The following is an 18,783-nucleotide window of genomic DNA, read 5'->3' on the forward strand; positions in this document are numbered from 1 at the left end:
GGGCCATCATGGTTGGTGGCCCACAGCGCCCCCCATGACTCCAAAATTGACTTGAAATTAAAGGCTAAGCTTGTTGCCAGGACCAATTTAGAGTCTCTAGGCAGTGCCTTGAAGAATGGCCCGGAATTCCTACCTATTGACACAATGGGGAAAACACATCTGGGATAAGATTCACCCACCCTATGAGCGGTCACTTTATTTACGCTTTAGATTAGGGATTCTATATACTGCTTACTACACTCGCCTATTGTCTGCCTCTAATACGAGTGTTTGCCCTCTGTGTCGAGCATCTGTTGAAACTCTATTGCACTTTATGTTAATTTGTCCAGTTTATTGATCTTGGAGACAAAGGTATTTGAGGCCTATCTCGCTGGAGTTGAGTATAAGAAATACACGGGATGCCATGCTGTTCTTAACCGGTTCCTTGGAGTGAAAGGTCATTTTTTCTACAACTAGATATGTGCATCGTGCTTGGGTCTCAAGAAGTAGTTTGTTGGGCATTGTGCGATTATGTAAGTAATACCTTCAAGAGGCTGCAAGCTTGCTCTCCTCTCAGAGGTTTCTTTTTTAAAGAGATACTGTTGCAGGAGGTTTTTATACTAAATTGTTTCTTTTCATATAACCAGATTGCTTCCTTTTTGTACAACTTTTATGGTATGTGCGTGTTTTAACACCAGTTATCAATTCTTTATGTATTTATCGTATTGATTATGGTTATGTTTTGCTAAAGGCCTAACCGAATAAAGCTTTAAAAATGAATCTCTTTGGGGCTTTTGACTTTCCAACAAGTGTACTAAGGACATGTTTTGTTAGGCATGCACTTACTTGGAGTGCTGGGCTTTATTTGGAATGAATGGCATGTGGGCTCTTGAGTTGCAGCACTACATCAGTAGTAGCACCACATCTCCCCACTGTCTACCCAACTTCCTGTGAAAAGAATTAAAATGAGAGTATAGATTTAAAGATAAATTTACTATCCTAGAATGTCCAGGGGTTAAACAACCCGATGAAAGCGAGGAAGGTGGGGAACTATGTTTCCAGACACGGACCCCAGATTCTAATGTTACAAGAAACACACACACAAGGCTCTGTCAACACAAGCAAATTGGCTAAATGGGGCAAGTTGCATTATTACACAGACTATTCCTCTCAGTCCTGTGGGGTTATTACACTCATACACCCCACACTGGGGTTTCAGACGAATGGTCATAAAATGGACCCAATGCAGAGAAATGTCCTGGTCTGGGGGGAAATAGATGGCAAACAAGTAACCCTGGTAAATACCTATGGCCCCAATATAGATGACCCAGATTTTTACCTAAGTATATTTGAGGACCTCAACAAACAAGACATGACCAGTATAATATGGGGTGGGGATTTCAGCGTGGCGCTTGACCCCGCACTGGATAGATCTGCTACTGTGACAAGGGCACCCACTAGGACGGCAATAACTTTGGTCAACTTCTCCCACAATTGTCATTAATAGACGCATGGTGTGTACTACACCCTGATAGCAGGCGGTACACATATTACTGCTCCGTGCATGACAGCGAGTCACGCATAGATTATTGGTTCATATCCTCAGATATCTCATATACACTAAAGTAGTGTGAAATATTGCCCTGCACGCTATCTGATCACTCCCCGGTGGTGCTGGAGCTCAAGTTAAACGATGGCCCCAGACATGCGAGAAGGAGAATTCCCAGGGGAATACTAGGAGATGCAAATGTGGTTGAGACCTTGCATGTTGAAATAACCAACTTTTTTACAGACAATATGGGGACAGTGGATCGGATTTCCACAGTATGGGAAACCTTTAAGGTCTGGGTTAGAGGAGTTCTGATGTCAAAATCCATGGGCCTTCTGAAGGGTGTACGACAGGAACTCAAAGGGGTGGAGAGGGAATTAAATAATTTAGAAGAAACCTACAGCTGCACTCATAGTGGGGACACCCTGGTCGAAATTCACAAACTCCTCAGAAACTTTGACAATCTGGCCATAAGAGAGATACAGTATATAGCGATCGCCACCCGGGCACGCAGATATGGAGAGGGAAATAAAGCGGGAAGAACACTGGCTAATCTGATTAGACATGAGAGGCAACTGACCCCAATCACTACCATCCAAACGGCACAAAATGAAATAATCACGAGCGAACAAGGCATAAACGACGAATTTGTTAAATTCTATAAGGCACTCTACGCGAATAAAGACAGAAAAACCCCTGTTGAGATAAAAGCTTATTTAGCCATGCTCAATATCCCGACACTCCCAGATGAAAATAAAGTGGTGCTTGATCAGCCTGTCACTGCAGAGGAAATCACCGAAGCAATCAAGGATCTCGCATCTGGTAAGGCACCGGGTTCGGACGGACTGAGTACCGAATTCTATAAAGAGTTTCATGAAGAACTAGTCCCTATAATGCTGAAAACATGGGAGGAAGCCCTAGAAAAACACATACTTTTTATTTATTTATTTATTTGTTACATGCCCAGACCCTCCGGTGTCACTGCGAGGTTACAAGACAACTTAAAGATTAATAATACATTGTTATATTGGTTACGTTACATTTTTGGAAGGCAGGTGCAGAAATAATACAGTGTGCAAATATTCACTAACAGGGTACTTCAATACGGAGGCCTGACTATGGTGCTAATATTGGTTGGATAACCAGGTTTTTAGCAGTTTCTTGTAGGTAATGAAAGAGGATTCTTTTTTGATATTAATAGGTAGGGTGTTCCAGTGTTTGGGGGTTAGAACAGTGAAGCTGCTACCCCCTGCTCTAGTGGATTTGAAGCGGGGAGGAGCCAGAAGGAATTTGTCATTAGATCTTAGTGATCTCCTATCATTTTTAGGGTGAAGGGTGTTGTTGAGATAGATAGGTCCTTTTCTAGTCAGGCATTTATGTGTGATGCATAATGTTTTGAAGAAGATTCTGGCTTTGATTGGGAGCCAGTGAGCGTCCCTTCTAGTCTTGGAGATGTGGTCTGATTTTTTTATGCCTAGGGCGGCTCTTAGGACTTTGTTTTGCAGCAATTGCATTTTGGCTAGGTTAGTGTTGGAGGTGCCTAGTAATAGTATATTGCAATAATCCAGTTTCGATAGAACCAGAGCTATGGCTAAAGTGAGGCAATTTGCTGGGGTCAAGAATTGTCGGCTGAGAGCTATGAGTTTGGAGGTGTACGCCGTGGAGGAGGCGAGTGCATTAATCTGTTTAGTCATAGTAAGACTGGCATCAGTGTACACTCCCAGCGTTTTGACATGCTTCAGCACAGGGATAGCAGTGCCATCGATGTTGATGGTAGAGTATTCTGGGTGGAGGGTTGCTATTTTGGCTGGTGATCCTACGATGACGACTTCTGTCTTCTCATCGTTCAGACAGAGGCTATTTAATGTCATCCAATTTTGTATGATGACGTATATTTTGTTGATAGTTAAGGTATCCTTGTCGTAGTTGCCTGTGAGTGGTATGAGGATCTGTGTGTCATCCGCAAAATTTGTGTATATGACACCCATGTCATCTAGTGCTGAGAACAGAAGTTTGGTGTATGCGTTGTACAATGTAGGGGAGAGACATGAGCCTTGGGGAACTCCTATAGGGACGGGGATGGGATTGGCTACTTCTTTCCCTATGGACACTCTGGAAGTGCGGTCGGATAGGAAAGATTTCACCCATGCAGTGGCTTCACTAGAGAAGTTAAACTCACGGGCGAGTGACATGCAGAGTTTGTCGTGGTCCACCAGGTCAAAGGCTGCGGAGAGGTCCAAGAGCAGGAGAATACAGAGTTTCCCAGAATCTCTGATAGCATCCATCTGGATTTTGAGGTCCAAGAGGCTAGTTTCCGTGCTGCGGTTGGCCTAAAGCCTGATTGTCTTGTGCCAAGAAGCTGATTAGATTCCAGATGGGATTGTATTTGGTTGTAGGCTAAATACTGCTATATACTGCCCCCGACAATGAGAGAAGCTATAGATGTGAAGATTTTACCAAAAGTGTTGGCGAACCGAATGCTGCCCATAGTATCCACGTTGGTCCACCCGGATCAGAGTGGATTTATCCCTCAGAGGTCCACCACCTTAAATCTACGCAGGCTGGTGGGTATAATGGCACAGATAGACCCGGACAGACACGCGGTCGCTGTGTCCCTTGATGCCGAGGCGTTTGAATCGGTCTGATGGGAATACCTCTTTTCAGTACTAGAAGCATTTGGAGTGGGACCCAATTTCATCAGATATGTCAGGCTGCTGTATACTGCCCATGGGGCAAGAGTGTGCACCAATAGGACAATTTCCGAATTGTTTGAATTAGGCAGGGGCACCAGGCAGGACTGCCCGTTCTCACCCATACTATTTGCTTTAACGATAGAACCCATGGCAGCTGCTGTTAGATTGCGACACTGGGATAAAGGAATCACAAAGAAAGGATCCACCCAATTAATTTCACTATATGCAGACGATACACTGTTATATATCCGGGAGCCCGACAAAAACATTCCACCAATAATGGCAGACATACATGAGTTTGCTGAATACTCCGGCTACACTGTAAACAATGCTAAGTCAGAAATATTCCTGCGTACCCCCTCTACAGAGTGTCCCGAGGTGACGTGTGGACTTTAGTGGTCAGAACAACATATTAGATACTTAAGGGTGCTGATCTCCAGGAGTAGACAAACCCTGTATGCTGACAACCATGATCAGGCACTACAATCACTTAATACAAAGCTGCAGATCTGGAGACACCTCCCTATTTCACTTCATGGCAGGATTGCAGTCCTCAAAATCATAGTTCTCCCCAAGCTATTATATCTATTTGTGAATGTCCCCATATGGCCTGGCAGGGATTTCTTTTCCAAACTACGATCAATGGCAGTAACGTTTCTCTGGAATGGGAAAATGGCCAGAATAGGGTGGGGAAAGAGGACAGAACCATATTGTACCGCTGGCATAGCCGCCCCGGACTTTGAGCTTTACTACTTGGTTGCTCAGGCACAATTTGCGAAATATTGGTATGATAAAACAGATAACTCACCCCATACATGGATAGAAACACACACTGCTTCACCTACGGATATACGATCGGTAATTTTTGACCCACGGCACAGAGACGCATGTGAATATGACCCTGTCAGCTGTACTGTTCGAGCTTGGGGGTCGATATGCAAGAGACTGAAGCTAGAGACACCCTATAACCCGGAGATTCCCTTATGGAACTTCCCAAACACCCCCCCCCCCACGTTTGACACAGGTATGCAGGAAACCTGGGACCCTAATGGAAAAATAAAGGTGGGCGACATGTTGATAAACTGAAAGTTTGCGACTCTGACAGACTTTACGAGAAATATGGGAGGAGGACCGCTCCAGACACTCCAACACTACCGGATGAGGTCTGCAATCAGGCGCGATGGCCACTCTCCCCTGACGAGCCTCTCCCACACCCATGCCTACAGCTGGTCACAACTCAAGGAGTGCTGGGAATCTCCAAACTGTATGTATCAGTGCAGACCCACACCCCCACGGCAAATCGGGTTAAAGAAAAATGGGAGGCAGACATGCAAACACTTATACCTGGTGAGAAATGGGGCAGATAGCAGATACTGCACGCTTACGAAAAAGATATCACTCAATGCTGGCCTGCGCCAGATACAATTCAAAATCCTGAACAGATTGCACTACACGCCAGCTAGGATAGCCAAATTTGCACCAGATGCCTCAAGCGATTGCCCCAAATGCAGTTCCCCCGCAGGCGGGACCCTTTTATATGTACTGACAATGCCCCGTTTTGGTGCGGTTCTGGGGGAGGGTGGCTGAAATGCTTGTGGAAATTACACAAATACCCCCGTATTTGACCCCTCAAAAATATCTGTTTGGGGAAATTGGTAAGTGCTCTGAAAAAACGAGGAGGCTATTTAATGTGTCATGTGCTGTTGCAAAGAGATTTATTCTACAGGCTTGGAAAAGCCCCACACCGCCCATCATGAACACTTTTTCCACGAATTGACGTATGTTAATAAATGTGAGGAGCAGTACGTTTCGACCCAACCAGGCACGAGCCGACCAAAAGACATCTGGGGCCCTTTCAGGGTGTACCTATGTGAACTGTTTTCGGACAATGAAACCTCCATGTAACTTGTATATTACCAAAGTGATTATAAGATGTACCAATGTATGATATGCTGGAAGGGATGTTGAGAAAGTGCTATTGTATCTGTTGTGAGCACTAATAAAAAGAAATAAAAAAAAATGAGAGTATAGATAGAAAACTATTTCTCAAGGAGTGATATGTATTGATTATGGTTTCATTTTAGGAAACCATGTGTGCTGCTGTTCTTCATTTTCCAATGAATAAATTAATGATTGCTCTGCCAATTAATTTTTTTTCCAAAACATTTGAATGAGATGTAGAATTTGGGCATCCGTGCTACAATTTAAGTTTGCCCACATGGCCAAAATTGTTTGATCCTGGTAGAATTGTCTTCTAAAATTCGAACGGTGGGTTTTGGTACCTTGACCAGGGACTGGGGCTGCTGCACCACAGACCACAACATTTTAAAACCAATGATAGCTGCAACAGCAACTTCCAAGAAAGGTATGAATTGTTTGTGCTCTATAAGTGAAAGACACCATTAAGGATATTTGTATCAAGCTTAACACTGACTGACTCTATATCAGTAATTTCCGTGTCCAAAACCCCCTCCTCCTCACGTGAGTCTTCCGATGAGGCCTTGTTTTTGCGCACTCTCCTTTTTGTCGATTTCTTTTTTGTGAAGAGATGATGCCTTCCGCGGTTAGAAGCCACCCTGATGAGACAGGGAAGCAGAGGACCCCTTTCCGAAGAGACCGGTCTGAGAGGAAAAAAGCAGATGCTAAAAAAAACCTCTCTAGGGTGCGATGTCTTGAAAGAAAGTCCAGGACAGTTATGAAGTCCTATGGCCAGATCCTTAGTGACGTGATGCCGATGATGGAAGCAGTCCTTTTCCGAGGAGGACCCCGGAAACAATGTCTTTCTTGAGAGAAGAGGGAGCTCGCCAATATCAAGGAGTGCGGTTAGGAGACCCTGAATAAGCTGAGCGAGCACCTTGGAACAAGAGGAAGGGAGTTAAAGCAAGGTGGAGTCAGATATGGGAACAGAACAAAGGTAAGAAGGGGTATCGGGAGGAAAATGGTAGCTAGGAGGAAGGAAAGGGGAAATTCAGTAGAGAGGAGGAGGTAACTAGGAAGAAGGCGGCCGGAGCCGAACGGAAAATAACAGAATAGAAGCGGAAAAGGAAGACAAGAAAAGGAAAGGAATGGCCAGAAGGGCGGAGAATAACACAGAGCAGACTAGCGAAGAGCAGAAACAAGGAAAGCGAAGGAGAACCGGGGATAAAAAAAAACCCGGTAGGAAGTATGCGGAAAGCGAGCAAAGCATGGCAGACGGAACGAACAGCAAAAGAGTTGCAACGCGCCGAGCCAAACAAAGGGCGTGGCTAAACATGGAAGCTGGAAGACAGACACAGACAGAAAGACTAGAACAGGCATCCAGGAAGTAACAGGAAGAATTGGAACAACCTAATGGTGATGCAAGCGCCATGTATTCCATAGACGCCAGTGATGTCTGCGAGAAAGCGGCATGACAATTTGGTGTTCATAGACAAGAGGTAAAGCCTTGGAGTGGCAATACTGCTGACATGGGATCACCCATCTGCTATTTCAACCATATAGTGTGCCTGCAATTGTAGTGGGGTTGACTGACATTGAATATTGTGTGTTTGTGCAAAAACATTGATTTTCATGGCAAATAGGTTCCTTCCAAATTCTGAGAGAACACAGAGCTTACAGAGAGCTGACACAAACAGAAATTAAAAATTCAAAAGTTGCTTAGCACAGTAGCAAGAATCCCTAAAAAAACGAATGTGTTAAAACGTTTTCCCCTCCAATGTTATGTGTGTGCTTCAATGACTTTAGTATGGATAAAGAAGAGGCATGGTCTGGAAATGTGTAGTGTTAAAGTAGTGGGCGGGGGTGCATGCACTCGGTTGGGACTAGGGAAGCACAAAGTCTAAATACATCACTGGAAATGAGCCCCATATCCAATCCCCCCTCGCTTGCAGAAGGCCAATCTCCAGATGCAATTTATTCTCCAAGAGTGTCCATTCACTCTTCTCATTTGTCCCTTCCCTTATTAGAAGCCTCCTCCAGGTTGCCTTCGTCCCCCAGAAACAGGTAAAGTTGCCATTAATATATTATATAGTCATTTTAAACCACAGACCCAGTACACCCCATTTTACATGGAGTATTGGAAAGGGTTAACTCTTATCCCTTTTTGTCTGTACCTCTTGAGGCATTGTTTCGCTCCCTTAACATTAAGACTTGGCTGGTGGCAGTGGTATCTACCCTAACTTTTCTACCGCGATTATATTATATAAACGCGGTATTGTTTGAGGGTATTATATTAGCCTCAAACATAAACCAGCTTGAGCAAATACATTTTATTTTGGTTCCGGCTGGGTTTATTCGCCATTTCTTTTTGTTAAAGTCTCCTTGTGTTTCTTTCTGTGCGCCAAACCAGGGATGACTCCTTTGTTCGCTGTCTTTTTGCGGGCTTCTGCACAGAAGCCCTCCTTAAGGTGCCTGATAGTCTAGGTAGGCAGGATTTGAGGGAGGGATCTTCGGACCCCTGCCATGGGTTCCCTTGGTAACGCAAGTAGCACTATTGTCTGATTGGCTAATAGGACTGGCCTTGCCAGGCCAGCCACCCGGCTCTGTGATTTACAGCTAGGCTGTATGAATGGGGGAAAACTGCATAAAAAGTAGGTCTCTGGGACTGGAAGAGAAGAGTCGCCACTTGGACGAAAGAACCAACGAGGAACTGGAAGAAGAGGACCCCTACCACGACTGAACCGCCCGGTGAAGCCCTGCTGCACGTCTGTATCGCCAGAATCCGACGACAGAGAAGATCCTCCAGGACACTTCTTCCCTTGAGCTGGTGGAACCAACCAGTTCGCCCAAACTACAAGCCAGGACCCCTCCTCTGGTCGAATTCGCTGTAAAGAGCTACAGTGGGCCGGATAGCCAGGAAGGTCGGACCCTGCTTGGGTTTTAAGGAGCGCACCTTTTATTCGTTGTTTTGCTCTGCTGCTGGTTTCTTCCCTGGGTGGCGCAGAACCCTCCAGTCTTCCTTCTTCGCGTCAGTCCGACAGTCGCTTAAGGAACTGTGAGCCTGCAGGAACTAACAGGAACATCTGCCTCAGCTACAGCTCCCTCTCCGTTTTAAGTTACTGTGCAAACCCGGTTGTCAGTTTCGTTCAGCCGCAGGGAAAGTGTTTGAAATCTTTTTTCCAAACTGAGGGCTTGTCCGTCTCTTCTCTTTGAACTAACTTTTCTACCAACCAAGCTCCTCTGGAATCTGTGCCACGAACTTTACCGCGAACTACCTTGAACTGTGTGATCTTGAGCAAAAGACTTTCGACCCATAGACTTTGGCCCTAAACCTTTTCCAGGTGATCTCCTGACTGCAGTCTCTCTTGTTCAATTGCCCTGAGTACTTACATGTTGGGTTTGCCTAATTTTCTAATAACTTTGTCTTTTCCTCCCTTTTAAATTGCTGGAGTGCCATTTTGCTCCCACTTCATTTTGTGAGCTTAACTTGTCTGGAATTTAAGGGAAGTGGTGTGGTGTATTTATGATTGTGATTCTTAACTTGCTTAGAATAGTGAAATGTTATACAACTGTTGAGTAAATAAATATATATTCTTTTACTTAGAAACCTTGAGTCAGTGTTTGCCTGAATCATAGTAATTGCTGTCCTTTGTGTAACTATTTGTACTGCTCACTTACTCTTGAGATAAGTCTGGCTGCTCGGCTACTGCTACCACTATAACTGTGTAGTACAGGCTTGTACCAAAGGTGAAATTGTACTGTCACGTGTAGTCCTAATTGTGTGTAGTGTTCCCAAAGGGTACTGCATATTATTCTGCCTAGCACTGACACATTCTCCTGGAAGCATTCTGGAATCACAAGATGCAAATCTTGACATTGATATTACGACGACCATCATCCTGCAAACAATTCGCACCCCAGGCCACACCAGAGGTATATAGATTTGCACCCAATGTAGTTCGAGGAGACTCAAATATCCAACGAGTGCATGCCCCTTTGGTCCAGTGATCGCCCCCGACGAAACCAGCACCAACTGCAGGCCGAAGAGGTCTCTCCAGAAGTCACGCACCTCTTTGGCTAACAAGTGCTCGCTCATTGCATCGCAGAGACCACAGCAGACCATCACTGAGAGTGTGCATTGCACCCCGGTGTCATTGGATAGGATCCTCTTCTGCCACTGAAGGGTTGGGCCCCCGAACACGGGCGTGTGCCCTCCTTCAGCCACCAGCTCGTCTCACACTGAAAATAAGCAACTGATTTGATGGATCCCTGTTGACCCGGACTATACCTGAATTGGGCTCGGGACAAACTGTGTTGAGAGCGAAGACACCGGAGGCTCAAGATTTCGAATATCCTTTTAAGAGTTATTGTTTTGTATTGGAATGGGGTGGTGGGGCATATGGTTGAGGGGCTCAAATGTTATTGAAGGTGTTCTTTGTGAAGGGACCGTGAGGTAACAGTCTTCACTGGTGGTCTGATATCGGATCAGTGTTTTCAAACTGATTTGGGTCAGACGCCACCAAGGGGAAATTAGTCTTGGGGATGGGGGTAGAGGGTAGGGGGGAGGGGCCGGCAGGGGGGTGGGTCGGGCATTGACTCCTCACTGAAACACGAATGAACACACACACTGCTGGTCTCAGATTCACAGAATCTTGATGTGGGCCCAAAGGGCCTCGGCCTCCTCGGAGTTGTAAAACTACATGTTTCAATGTATTTGACCTCAAATGGTGCTCCACATAGATCAACAGAAAAGGGGCGTCCTTAGAGTTGGAACGTTGAATGTCAAAGGTCTCAATTCTCTAACCAAGAGATCCCTAGTATATCGAGAATTCTGCAGGGCAAAGCTAGATGTCCTCTTCTTGCAAGAAACAAAGTATGCCAGGGGAGAGGAGCGAAAACTCCTAGGGGCGTGTACAGGATCTGAATTCTGGGGTTCTGGGCCTCTAACGAAGCGGGGAGTAGGGATACTCATTAGGAAGGGGCTGGGCTTCACGGCTACCAAAACATGGGCAGACGTAGAGGGGCGCGCCTTGCTGGTCGGGGGCTCTATGGACAAGGTGAACATAACATTTGCTACGGTATATTCCCCCAACTCAGGCCAAATCAGATTCTTATCTAAGACTATCTCGAAAATCATGTTAGAGGCCAATGGTCATGTTCTCCTCGGCGGAGACTTCAATATGTGGGCAGATCCTAGCATAGACAGAAAATAAGGTAATCCAGTTAGGAGAGAACCAGCAGGAGAGGCCACATTGAAGTTGCGAATGTTTCATATATACCGACTAAGGCACATATGGCGGGAACTCCATCCTAACGAGCAGGGGTACACTTTTCACTCCACCCCCCACAATACGTTCACCAGAATCCACTACATATATTTGACAGAGGGATTATACAATGTCGCACAAAGATCCGAAATCGTCCCGATCACCTGGTCGGATCATGATATGGTTACAACTGACATTACCTGGGAAGATTTTCCCATGCGGGGAGGCAGATGGCGATGTAATGAAACCTTCTGGAAGGACCCTGTTTTCAAAACCGAGTTGGGGAAGGAGATTACAGAGTATTTCAGGCTGAACAACACAGGGGAGGTCTCCAAATTAACTGTGTGGGAAGCTGGGAAAGCGACTTGGCAAGGAATCTTGATTAGCAAAGGCACGCTTAAGAAAAGGGAAAGGAACCTGATTGAGAACAAACTCAGGAGTGAGATTCTTCTTTTAGATGAGGCGGCCAGGGGGAAGGAAAGTGGTAATGTGGAGAAAATGTTGGAGGCAAAATGGAAAAGGGAGGAGCTCCGTCTCCTGGAACATGGTTCAGTTGTCCGGAAGCTGCAGCTTCTGAGACAGAAGTTCTATGAAAAATGAGATAAGGCTGACGCCCTATTGGCGGTCAGAATGCGCGACCAGAGGGTTTTGGAAATAGAGAACCAGGAGAATTCTCAAACTGCGACGAGTGCAGAAATCCCTGAGGCCTTTGCTGCATATTAGGAGACCTTATATAGATCTGAGGCCCACCCTGGCTCGGCAGAGATTGATGAATACCTGTCCTCGGTTAAAATGCCAAACCTCTCGCATGACGAATCCCTTGGCATGGAAGGCCCAATAACAGGGGAAGAGGTCGAAAATGCGATCAAGCGGCTCACACTAGGCAAGGCCCTAGACGAGGACGGCTGTAACGCTGGATTTTACAAATCCTTCCTCCTCCCCCTTCTCCCCTTCACGGTTGAGCTCTTTAATGAGATCCTTGACACAGGGAAGGCTCCTGACTCCTTTGTGCAGGCTCTTGTCTCATTGATCCCCAAAGAGGGGAGGGACCCCAAGCAATGCGGCTCCTACCGCCCCATATCGTTATTGAATGTTGACGGCAAGATTTATACTCAAATGTTGGCGGCCCGCTTAGAGGTCTTCATGCCTCACCTCATACATGCCGATCAGGTTGGCTTCCTACTTGGTAGACAAGGTGCCGACACCATGAGGAAGACCTTACACTTGATCAATGCATCCCAAAAAATGATCAATGACCCCGACCTTCTGTCGGTCGATGCAGAGAAGGCCTTCAACATGGTGGAATGGGGCTTTCTGATGACAGTGCTTCAGAAGGTGGGCATCGGTCTGAAACTCAGGGGAGGAATCCAAACAGTGTATACGTCCCCTAAAGCCTTGTTTTTTGTAAACAGTGAATATTCACGCTGGTTTCAGCTAGGGAGGGGAACGTGACAAGGTTGCCCTCTTTCGGCCATACTCTCTGCCCACTCCTTGGAACCCCTAGCCCACAAAATAAGGGAGGACCTCCAGGTGGAAGGGCTTTGATTAGGTGCAACTGAATATAAGGTAGCTCTGTATGCCGATGACTTACTTTTGCACGTCTCGAACCCCATGTCCTCTATACCTAGTGCAATTCAGCTAATGAAGGAATACAGGTGTCTCTCCGGCTTCAAAATCAAAGTCGATATTGTTCCCCCTGCATGAAACCACACAGGGAGATCTGAGTAGACTCTCCCCACTAGGTCTCATTGTGGAGAAGAGCCAGCTTAAATATCTGGGAATATAGATCACAAGAAATGTTAACAAACTTTATGATGCCAATTCCCCCCCCCCTCCTCCTGCCGTTTCACGCTGATCTTGCCAAAAGGGAAAAATTGCCCAAAATGGTATGCCTCCCCCACTTCCTATATCCCTTTCAAATGCTCCCGGTTCGAACGCCCAAACTCTTTTTGATGAGGTCAGAAAAGCTATCACAAGATTTATTTGGCAGGCAAACAGACCGAGAATAGCCTATGACAGCCTGACCCTACCTAAAGATAAGGGAGGAGTGGGACTGCCGGACCTAAGGAAATATTATTAAGCTGCCCAATGGCGAATCTTGATCCCCCACTTGCGAAATCAAAAGGAACCCCAATGGGTCGCAATGGATAATCACTATTTGACCCCAGCGACTGTCTCGGAGTGGTTGTGGGATCCTAGAACCAAATTGTTACAAAGATTGAGGGACCACCCTATACTGGGGACCATTTGGGACATATGGAATGAGAGTAGTGACATGCGTTGTATTACCACATGGCCATCCCCTTTGAGTCACTTGTGGGCCCCCGGCATTAGAGAACACATACCCAACCCAGAGAGGTTCCAGTCCTGGTTTGAGGCGGGACTGTAAAGGGTGGGCCAGTTGTGGAAGGAGGGCTCTTTAATAACAATACAGGAAGTGAGCAAACACTTAGGCCTGGTCCCCCTACCTGTCTTCCATTATCTGCAGATTAAAGGTGTCCTGACAAAGGATATATTGAAAGAGAATGGAAGTAGAGAACGCACACCTTTTGAATAACTGTTGAACTCTAGAACAGAGATGAAAGGATTAATATCTGCCATGTATAGAGAATTGATCGAGGCGGGGAAGGGATCCACACTTTCCCTAAAGGGTAGAAGGGAGAAAGACCTGGGTGAGGCACTCAATCCAGTCATGTGGGCAAGGATGTGCAGGGCTGCACCCCGGGTATCCATATCAAGCCAGTATAAACTTCATGCGATCAAACTATTGCATGACCCCCATCGGCTCTTTAAAATGTCCCAATCAATGAGCCTGTTATGTTGGTGTAAATGTGGAGGTATTGCGGACTATTGGCACATGTGGTGGGGATGCCCCTGGGTCAGGGTGTACTGGGATGGATCAGGGATCTAGATGGAATTCTGAGGACTGCAGATCCCTTTCTTATCCTATTTGGGTTTGAGCAATGTGATGACGAAAGAAAAAGGATTAAGGGCATCGCTGCGCACCTCTTATTAGCAGCTCATGCCGCTCTTGTAATTAAGTGGACATCAGAATGTACCCCATGTAAAGTGAATGGATTTAACGTAGCATTGAATATTTGTATTATGGAAACAATAACTTAGACTCTGCATTCCAAATCTGCACAATGTGATATACTTTGGGGAGACTTTGTGTCCAAGTATATGCCGGAGAGCAATTGTTAATATGTGATAGTACATAGGACTCCCACAGCCACTCCTCTCGGGAGTCCCTTTCGAACATTATGTTGAGTGAGACCTACAATGAGGCTCTGAGGAGGCCACGAGGAAGCAGACAATCTTGAGACAACTGATACTGGACTTATTTGTTGAACCTATCGTGTAATATCTAAGCAAATATATCAGCATGGGAGGGAGGAGTGAGATGACAGGAAGGGGGTGGAGGAGACACTTAACTGGACAGCTAGGACTCAACTTTTATGGTGCAAAGCTCAATGTGTTTGTAAGTCATCTGGCTGGTATTTGAACAACGCCTTGTAATGTCTTTCCCTTTGTTTTTGAAAAATTCTTAATAAATGCAAATAAAAAAAGGTTGTCTAATTGATCATGTGTCCATGAAAACTGATGTACATTGGCATGACCAATAGAGCCATAAAAAAAGAATCATTAAACACAAATCCTGTGTGAGGACCAAGAGATTGACTGGGTCACTCTGTAAGTGTGTCTTCGACTGTATTAGAACAAGTAAGACCTACGATAAGAGGGGCAATTTAACAGCAGTGCTACTATATAGAGAACAGAAATGGATTTTCCATTTTAAAACAAATAGAGATGGAAAAACCAAAGAAATCCAATTGCATCTGTTATCTACTATATAAAAAGTTTGTTTGCTTAGTTGATAATCAGTCTGAAGTCGGTAGACTGGTATATTATTTACACTAGACTCTTATTCTATTACAAAGAGGTTATATAAATATCAATACAACAGAATAAGTATCGACACATTTATTATGTTTTTATTGGTGTAGTGTCTCCTGACATTTTACACATCATGTCACATGTAGATTGCAGTATTGGTTCATAAAATAAAAAATCAAGCACAGTGCTATCTATTTGCGACTATTATAGAGAATCTGCACTGATCTGATACACTTCTCCACTGCCACTCTCTACTCTGCACTAGCAGAGCTCAGACCTAAACCAGTGTGGCTGATAATACTCCGCTGGATGCAACATAGTACATATGATGTTGGACGTCCAGGTGCATCCAACCGTAGTTAAATACGTGGGCAAAATGGCGTCTTTCAGTCGCTGGCATAGCATGCCAACTAAGTGGCGGTCAGGATTGGGGTTTTACACCGAAAAAGGTATGAACATAGTAACTCCTCACTATATCTTTCATGTGCCTGTAGATTCAGAGCAATATGCTTGCCATATCCATTACGATTCACGCAATTATCTATTATACAGATACGAGGACCACTGTACACTTGACAGTCTTGTAACCAGCTATTTCTTGGCCCCAAATGAACATTAGAATTGTAATCCTGCTGTCGAACCAGATATTTCATCTGGTTCTCTTCTGGCCCTTGAAATAAGGTAAATGCTCTTTTCTGCCAGCTGTTTGGATACCTAGCAATGAATTATAATGAATTATAATGCATATAGCTGTACTCTGGTAGAAGCTTTCGTCAAATTTCCTTTTCTAAAACATACTCATTTATGGCCTTCTATTCTGGCACTTAGCAATGAATATTCACAAAATATATATATATTATTATTTTTTCCAACCTGGAAAAATGTTATGTTTACAGTAATTTACATATTTTGTATCTTTACATTTCCCTCTGTCTAGTGAAATGAAATTGATGAGAGACCAGGAGATCTGCCATATACTTGCCTAAGGCTCAACATCTACTGACGTGGGTGGCACCCAGCTCCCTGAGTCACTGTTCTGGAATCAGGCAGTGGACTTGGTCACATTTACGATTATCCTCTTGTCTGTTTTCTCTTCTCCTTCCTTACTGCACCTTTTCCACTTTTCTCCCTCTTTGTGATTGTCTCTCTTCCATACAGCTCCTCTTTGTTTCGTTCACCTCCATTCCTCACACTTCTACTGCTGTTTTAGTCTCCTCCTTGTTACTGCTCCTCTGTAGCTACTCCTCACTCCTTCCCTCCTCACACACTATTCTTCACTGTACTACACTACTCCAACTCCTGATTGCTACGCCATTTTCAGTTTCACAGTTCCTTTTATACAGCAGTAGGCACACCTACGCGTCTCTCATTGTTAAAATGACTGCAACTCTATTGCTGTAGAGTGTTGTGTCTTGACTGTCTTGTAGTCAGAAGAGTCCTCTGTCCACAAGTGCCGTACAGAGAGAATCTAAATCACTCTCTGTACAACCTTTGAGGCCACAGGTGGGAGATGATCTTCCGGAACCGTGGACCTCTGGGAATCCCGAACCACTGTAAAGAAAGCACCGGTTAAGTAACAAGCCTAAGACAGCAATAACAAACCAGATAACAAGGAAGTGGAACGGGCTTACCAATAAGTGGCCATGGAGCATCTGCTGCACCTATAGAGGAGGTTCCGGGACCCAGCAAGGCTGTTTCCTTTTGCAGGCAGTAGATGACACTGAGCTGCGCATGCCGGGCCCACCTGCTGCCAGAATCCGGACAAGGAAGCTGAGTGGAACATAGTACCAAAGGGTTCAGGAAGTAGAATGTCCAGAAGGCAGTCCGTGAATCGTAACAAGAAATCCAATGAAGCAAGAGCCAGAAGCCAGGGGAAATCCGATAGCAGTCCGTAGAGTAATCCGAGGTCAGTGTCCAAGTAATCCGAAGGAATAAGTGTAGCGCCGAACAGGTGTCCAGATAAACAGCTGTGAAGCACCAAAGTGTTGCGATGCGGCTGTTTAAATACCGGCGCTGCCTATTACCTTCTGGTCACATGAGCCGCAACCACATCACGTGAGGTAACTTAGAAACACGTGAGTGGGAGATGCTGGTCATATGACGCGGAAGAAGCCGGTCTCGCAATCGCCATGGGACACGCCAGTGGAACGGGCGTCTCCGCGAGTAGGCAGCATGTCGAACCATGCGCGGTGGCACATGGGGACTCGGGGAAAGCACAATTGAGTCCCGGAACCCGGGCAAGAGGACGGGATGGGATAGAGGTGCGAGGACGGGCAGGGGGAACACTAGGAACACTGAGGGGTGAGTGTGCGGAACGCGTGACAGATCCCCCACCCAAAGGCCCACGACCCCATGGGCACGAAGGATTGTCCCTATGGAACCGTGTCACCAGGCGGGGGGCATGGACATCAACAGCAGGGACCCAGGACCTTTCATCCAGGCCATACCCCGACCAGTCCACAAGGTACTGAAGACTACCCCTACAGACACGGGAGCCCAGGATAGCAGAGATCTCTAACACATCCGGGGCGGACAGAGACACCAGAGCCACAGGGGCACGAAGCCGCGTAGGAGCGGGACAGGGCTTAAGGAGGGAGATAGTGCAAGACGATAGGTCAAAGGGTTGATAACTCAGGTGACTACATAGGGTCCTACAAAACGAGGCAAAAGCTTGCGGCAACCCACCAGCTGTAAGTGACGAGTAGACAACCAGACACGGGACCCCACGGAATACAACGGGGCCATCACCCGTTTCCTATCCGCCTGTGCCTTCATGGACGCCTGAGCCTCGACGAGGTGGGTCGAGACCTGCGCGTGGATGGAGGACAGGACCCTAACACAAGCAGCGCAGCCGGGTTGACAGAGGATGGTAGGTCCGTAAAGGGTAAACACGGGGGTGCTGACCATACCGGACATAGAAGGGGGAGAAACCCGTGGAGGAATGCACAGCGTTGTTGTATGCAAACTCCGCGAGATGCAGCACTCTCAACCAGGATGTTTGCATCTGCAAGGTTAGACAGCGTAGATACTGCTCCAAGGTTTGGTTGAGCCTTTCGGTCTGGCCGTCCATCTCGGGCTGATATGTATCAGCCCGGACATCCATACCAAGTAGTTTGGTCAGAGCACGCCAAAAGCGTGACGTAAATTGGGAACCCCTAACCGAGATGAGAACCGAAGGAAGCCCGATGAGACGGAAAACATTCTCAAAAAACAGCCTGGCCAGTGTAGGAGCGGAGGGAATGCCCTTGCAGGGAATGAAATGAGCCATCTTAGAAAAGGAATCGATGACCACGCACAAGGTATCAAAGCCCCGGACCCGGGGCAAATCGGTGACGAAATCCATGGTCAAGGAGTGCCAGGGCCTGGGAGGGACTCGTAAAGGAAGCAGGAAGCTCACTCCACACTCTGCGTTCCTCTGATGCTTTAGTATGGGCCACTATTGTGGATTTGTATCCCTACTCGTCATTGTTATGGGATCCAT

General features: G+C 46.1%; 1 protein-coding gene across 1 annotated transcript in view; it reads left to right on the plus strand.

Moving 5' to 3' along the window:
- Positions 1 to 18,783, plus strand: part of HGSNAT (heparan-alpha-glucosaminide N-acetyltransferase) — a 2,225,524-nt gene that overhangs the window by 1,860,543 nt on the left and 346,198 nt on the right. The window lies entirely within an intron of this gene.

Source organism: Ambystoma mexicanum, chromosome 14, assembly GCF_040938575.1.
Source record: "Ambystoma mexicanum isolate Mex_15411 chromosome 14, UKY_AmexF1_1, whole genome shotgun sequence".
Lineage (NCBI taxonomy): Eukaryota > Metazoa > Chordata > Amphibia > Caudata > Ambystomatidae > Ambystoma > Ambystoma mexicanum.